General features: G+C 45.5%; 1 long non-coding RNA gene across 2 annotated transcripts; it reads right to left on the reverse strand.

Annotated features, from left to right (window-relative positions):
• Positions 1–330: 330 nt before the first annotated feature.
• On the reverse strand, positions 331–4,464 carry LOC311524499. 2 transcript variants are annotated; one of them, XR_014712568.1, is made up of 4 exons: positions 4,228–4,464; positions 3,820–3,953; positions 3,065–3,116; positions 331–973 (listed from the first exon to the last, which is right to left on the reverse strand). It is a non-coding gene; the product is annotated as an uncharacterized lncRNA (long non-coding RNA). The 2 variants fall into 2 exon arrangements; XR_014712569.1 differs by having other exon boundaries at positions 4,214–4,464.
• Positions 4,465–7,034: the final 2,570 nt, after the last annotated feature.

The raw sequence follows: 7,034 nt of genomic DNA on the forward strand, positions 1-7,034 counted from the left end.
GCAGTCCTCCGTTTGCAAACATACTGACGTAGTTTTACGGGGGGCGGGGGTGATTCTCCCTCTTTTTGGCTCCTTTCCTGTGAATAAGGGTGTGTTAATTAAAAGCATTTATTTTAATCGCCTTGTGGATAAAAGCAAATACATTTTCTTCACAACGAGTGTAATTTCATCATGGTAATTATTTAATTACATGCTGGGAACTATTGCTATTAAAACGCTCAGAGAAAAATAAAGCTGAAAATGTAGGCGAGGGCAGTTAAACCGAACACAAACCCTGCAAAAGTTACGAGTCTGACTGTATTTATTTATATATTTGGTGGTTGATTCCGCCGAGACTTCCACTGACTGCAGAAGGAACATAGGGGTAGGGGTGGGATACAGGATCGGGACCTGCCAAAGCAAAACTATATTGCAAAGTTGTTGTTTTAAAGGGTGGTTTTATTTTTGACACTAACTGGTTAGTAGTATTAGTTCTATGGACCCATTGCCTCTCAATAGTTTGAGAGCTTTTATCCCCGTCTTATTAATATCCCAGACTGTTACAACCACTTGGTCTTGACCTTGGTTTCTTGCGCCTATGTACTGTGTATCTCGTGTTCGTCTTTAGGCGAGAGCACTCTTCTTTGAGCGGTATCCCGGGCTTGATCCTGTAGCTGTTAATCAGGCAAGAGGCGTTTTGCTTGGGTAAGGACAGCAAAAGATTATGCCCCTGGCCTAGATTAGCTCTCTTCTCTGTCTCCCAGTTAGGGGCTACCATTTCTCAGAAAGGGAGTAGAATAGAACGTTTAAAATGAAACTAAACTCAAGTTATTTAAAGGGCCATATAGTAAAAAACCAGGTCCCCTTGGGTTAAAAATAGCAAAATGGTAGGAAATATCCCTAGTATGCCACTTCGGATATTCTAGCCCGTTAGCCACCTTTTCAGCTCTCGAGACAGGAGCTGTTAATCCTTCCCCTAAAGTCCGGCCAGCATCTGTAAAATATACAAGGTATTCAGATCGATTGAGTAGCAATACATACAGTCTTTCCTCTACACACAATCCTCATCGGCACCTCTTCAACAAAGATCTAGTTTATAAGAACAAAATCAGGATGTTTCGCATTAAGCCATAAACAGTTTCAGCAACTATTAAAAGAGGCAGAACACTGAGGAAGCTTTCAGATGCATTAATAATAGGTTGGAATTATTATTTTTTTCCCACTTCAGTAAATAGCACATATGATCCATGGTCATTTTCTCATTAAGTTAAACCACAGGTTACACAGTGTGTAGAGAATGGGTTGGAGAGCAATTTAAATTACATACTGTGACTTCCTATTTATGGTCTTGCAAACCATCCTGCTGCCGTTCGTCTACTTCGTATCTCCTCTTGCCCCCCCTCCCTCCCCGCTCACTGCATCATGACAAGTAAATGAGAATTAATGAAAATAATGAAACAATGTGTGTCTAGGGAACAATGAAGCGCCGGTGTAAACCATTGTCGAGTGGCTTAAATGCTACAGATAATTACACCGTATTCACAAAGTCAATGCACCTTCTAACTATCCATAAAGAAAGAATGCTGGCTGGGGGGTAGGTCAGGGTGACACTGTTTCAAGAATCGAGTACACTGGGTGTATTTCTTCATCTGGACAGAATATTCTATTCGAATTCCTTTCACTGCTGAATTGCTGTGGCCCGTACTTTATATCACAAGCGTGGTTGTATGTGTGTGTTTGGTGTGCATTATCTGGATTGTATCCCCTTTGGGGCAGCAAACATGCCTTTTATAGGCGTTTGGATAGCACACTGCACATTTAAGGCTTGGTTACATAAATGTCTCACAACAACAATTGGGTCGGTTGCTGCTATTCGAGCGTAACTTTTGGTGTGAATGATATTCGTTACCCATTTAGTACCACCTTGGGTTAGCAAAGCCTTCCTGAACCCATCCCCGATGTTCTGCGAAGGTATCTGTTACTGGCAAATAGTCTGGCTGGATAATTCGAAGCCTATGGTTGTTCGCTAACTGTTAGTTTAGACATGTCTGATTGTTTATTTCAATCACGGGGATTCGTTTCTGCAACCCGACTAGATGCCCGCATCTCTGAAGATAGGAGACGAGGATGACTAACTTCCTAGGACAGAATTTTGGATGAATAAATACCCGCACTAGAATCTGGGATTTGCGAACATTTTCAGGAATGCTCGGTGGCTGTCCAGCTCCTGGTGAAAATATGGAAAATACAGCCACAGGAGCCACTGCGAACCCAAATAAACTTCTCTTTCATTCCGGAAAATAATCACAAGTCCGTTTATTTGACTATTCGCCCGGGTCTCTCTGGGATCAAAGAGACCCGACAACCTGTCTCAGCTGCATAATTTCCTTTCCCCAGAGACACACGTCACATCTCCTGATCCCTAAGCAAATGTCACGAACCTTTGCTCTAGAAAGGAGACTGGGGGAGGACCGGGGGGGGGGGTGCCCGCTAACCCCCTGCTTGTGCCTTAAGGGCTCTGGGGCTGCCTTTGACTTGGCGTACCCCCACCCAGGTGTCCGAAAGCCTGGACTCGGAGATCTCAGAAAAGGACAGGGACCCTGCCAAGGTCAGGGGCACCTTCCTACTCCAAGTGTGCGGGGTGGGGATGGACCGGAGAGTTCTGGAGGGGAGGCTGGGAACGAGCACTCGTTAGACACACAGCAACAACCCCACGGGCTTGGCCCCGGCTGAGCAGTCTGGGGCTTAACATAACCTGTACCCACTCTCCGACACGCAGGTTCAGCTCTCCCCTCTCATCGCTTATTATCCTGCACCAGCCGGGAAGGGTGTGCCTGGGCCCTGGGACTCAGCCTCGAGAGTGGGGCAGGGAGGGGGAGACCTGGGGGGGGGGGGAGAGACGTTGCAGACAAACTGAGGCTGTTTGAAGGCGCCAGGAGCGGGGAGATGAAAGGGAAGCTCCTGGGGGAAGTGCTGTGCAGTTTGACCGGCTCCAGCAGCAACAGCAGCGACTGCCTGTCCCAGGCAGACCCGCCCCGCCAGCCCCCCGCCTACCCTGGGGCAGCTGCCTGGCCACTGATCTTGCCTTGGTATCTGTTGTTCCGGCCAGGGGAGAGGAGGAGGAATCCAGCAGCAGCCTAGGATCGAGAACATCGTAATTACTGTGCCAGTATTGTCATCAGCCTTATTAAGAACAAGAACATCAGTGACACTAATTATTTTATTATTGTCCTGAACGATAACTAATGAGAAATATGTGAACGCCCAGTTCCTCCGCCAAACTCAGATTTCCCTGTCATGCCACTAAATTTTTGGCAGTACCGGGCCCGATTCTGATCTGGTGTAAATCATGAAAAACTCCATCCACACCCCTGGAGCTAGAGTAGTGGAAGGGGGTGGGAGGATAGAATCCTGCCCAGTTTGTGTTCCATGAAGTCGGGTTTCCTCTTTGTACAGCAGCTAATCAGTCATGAAAACAGTCATTGCATTAATAATCACTTAGGTCTAGGACATTTGCGAACGAAGTCAAGCTAATGTAATTTACAAGCAGTTTGTTTGCATTTATTGTGAAAGGACTGAACGCTTCTGCTACGTTGTTAAACGCAAGTGACCCCCCCGCAACTCCAGCACACAAAAATCCCCCCTTTCAGATATTTTGAATATATCTCATTACAGAGACAGACTTTTAAAACAAGGCATTGTGCAGCTGGCAGGAGGGAAAAAAATTGAGGGAACACTGCCCTTTCAAAAAAAATTTTTTTAAAGAGGCTAAAGCATCAACTCTGATGTGAAATACAGGTACTAAAATGGGCTCAGACTTGCACACGGTGGAAACGTTACCTCCAATTTAGCTGTATGCAGCTGCAAGCCTTTAATTTGTTAGATGTCTGAGATCTTCCTCGTACCATCACTCTTGCCAAGGGAGAACTGGAGCCAGCAGGAAGGAGTCTGAATTCTAGCTCATCTGCCTTTATCTTCAGACACCGAAAAAGGAACGAAAAACATCACAGCGTCAGAGCTGGTTACCAACACAGCATCCTATAGATGCGTTTTCAAAGCCGTTCTCATTAGGTTCTTGTTAGGACTACGTTTCTGAAGCCCTGACTGCCAGGGAGTGGGTGTCGAACAACCCCCTCGGAAGGTGGAAAACCCCTGCGAACGATCTGCTCTTGTTTCCCGTCCAGCTACAGAGATGTGTCTAAAAGCCGCCCTACCCTTAGCTTTGAGTACGTACATTAAGGCCCAGACCTTGCTCCCTCCAGTTCGAGTCTACTGCAAAGCCTCAACAGGGCAGGATCGGGCTCCTGCATGTGTTGGGAAAGAGCCTGCCCAGGGAGGGTCTTTGCAGACCCAAACCGTTGAGGACCGCTAATGAACATAAAAGCCGAACGAGTCAAGAAGAGGTTCTAATAAATCCGCTCCTTTCGAGCTCGAATCCAGCGCAATCCTTTGCTACCATTCCTCCCTGGGTCTGTCGTCTAACAATCTGATCAGCGACGGTCGCCAGTCAAAAATGACATTCATTGGCTATCGAGCGGTGTCACTGCATAATAACCTTTTCCGATAAGAGCTTCTCCCCTCCCACTCGCAAACGGGCATTTTCTCCCAAGAGGGAGTTGTATATTTACAATGAGATAGGTTTCAGAGTGGTAGCCGGGTTAGTCTGTATCAGCAAAAACGAGATGTGTATTTTCTGTTTGGCAAGAGTCAGATGATAGCTTGTTTTTAGAGATCAGGCGTCTGGTTCCTGAAATTGCTGACTGTTTTTTGCCCTTAAGGACTGCAAACGATTCTCACTCCCCACCCCCAGGGTAATGGCTTTAAAATAAATAAAAGGGAAACCTTCAAAGGGGGCGGCGGCTGCGGCGGCGGGGCACTATTTGTTAGGTAATAGTAAAGCGAGAGAAGTCATCATAAAAAGGATCGGGTGGAAAGAGAGGAAGATTTTGTTTTCAGAAGCTCTATTTCTCGCGGCGAATGGATAATAATATTGATCACGGTCTATTAATTACTCGTTTGCTTCCTATGGTACAAATGGGACTGAGCGTTCCAGAGTGAATCCTATTGTCATTTACACGACCATCTCCCCACTGGGAAATCGGGCTCAGGAGGCGAAGCAACATGCAGAACGTTTGTCTAGCCTAGCGCACCACACTCGGTCTGTTTCCAGACCAAGGGCCCGATCCTGATCCCCTTGAAGTCCATGGAAGAATTGTTGTTGAGTCCAACTGAAGCAGGAAAAGGCTCTTGAAAATAAAGTTGAACACCCGTTAAGCCTTCCCGGCTAGAATTGAGCTACTGGGTCGGGATATCCCCGAGCATCTCATACAGGTACTAGAATAGGCGATCGATAAATGGCCCCGTAAAAGCGCCCTTTGGAATCGGCCCAAAACACAACGCGGATTTCAGTCTGCCAAGAGCACTACATCGCCCCCCCTGTTATTTATGGGGGTCCCCTCCCAGCTCCTGATTTTAAACAACCCTTTATCCTATTATGGGGTGGGGAGAGGACATAGCATCTTCTTACTAAGGCTCAGCGATGCAGAGGAACCTTCTACTCCTGTTCTTTTTGCGACTACAGACTAACAGGGCGGCTACTCTGAAACTTTGCTAATAGCGTAACCAAGAACCTTGGACACTTACATTGTAGCATTTTCCTCTTCCTGCCGGTTACACTTTTTTAAATCTATGACTTTCAAGGAACACACAACACAAATCCAAACCATTTAAAACGTGCAAGCTAACACAGTGTTTGCCAAAGTTCTTTGGCCTTTGCTGTACGCCAGCGATTTGCTCGTTTCCATCCGACCTTGCCCTACCACACTTTTAACTCGTATAGACACAGTCTACCATTAACATGACTTCATTAACAATCCCCGCGAAGCAAGTTGTTCGAAGCAAGTATGCCACCCTTTGAAAGGAAGCGAAAAGGCTGTGCATTGATTTAGGTTCGTACAACCTGTTATATCGAGCTGAAGCTGTAGCTATCCACACACACACACACACAAACGTGTGTGTATTCCACACACACACACACACAAACGTGTGTGTATTTATATACATATTTACTTTCTATTTTTTGCTGTCCATTTTCATATACTTTCATTTTAGACGCCCCGCATATTCCCAACCTCAACATTAGAAATACAGAATGGTTTGGAGCAAAAATAAAGGCCCCTCCTTCACACTCGGATCAGTAATGATCCCAATACTTTTCTTATTTACTTTGAAATATAGAGACATATTCCAGGGTTAATACAGCCATCAGAAATTAAGCCTCTGCCCTTCCCAGCGCTTTTACCTTGTATTATCCTCAACTGTTTCTAATCTTCATTTTGCAAAAGGAAATTCAAATCCTGATTGTGGCAGCTTTTTCTGTAGCTGCCCACTCCTTTTTGGCGTGTGTGTGTATATATATATATATATATATATATATAAAACTACAGAGTAAGTTTTATACAAACTGACTCTGACTGAACCCGAATCCAGGGATAAACTATCAGATCAATTGCTTGTTTTGGTAACCTTGTCATAAACTGGATCTATATCTACACCCGCCCACCTACTTGTGCGTTTCAAGTAGCAGCAAATCTCACTTTTTTACCACTGCAATCAAAGACTATTATTAATTGGCATAATAAGGCAAGTTAGCTGATTCTCCCATACTTGTCGGGGAAAGCGGGATAGTAGGAACATTAAATTCTGTTATGAAATACTTTTCTAAGCCTTGGGAAAGGGAGGGATTTAACTCGTTTATTTCACTGTGTGCTCTCAGGGCTATTTCAGCCTGAGCTTCCAATTGGGGGAATTCACTTCCTGTATGATCCTGTTTTTAACCCTCTTGTGGTTCCTGGAAGCTGTCCTGCGTGGCACAGGGGTTGGATGCCAACCTCCTGAGATGCTCTGGTAACTGATTTCCATCCAAGGAACAGGCGCACTCAGAATTCACACCCCACAGCTGATTTTACATCCCTACCTGGCATCTGTCTGGTAAATTCTATTGTCCTGGTCAGTGACAGCCCTTTATCCATTTAGTATCTTAGCTAGATGTATAG

This window comes from Lepidochelys olivacea (assembly GCF_965140295.1).
Source record: "Lepidochelys olivacea isolate rLepOli2 genome assembly, chromosome: 8".
In the NCBI taxonomy this organism is placed as follows: Eukaryota; Metazoa; Chordata; order Testudines; family Cheloniidae; genus Lepidochelys; species Lepidochelys olivacea.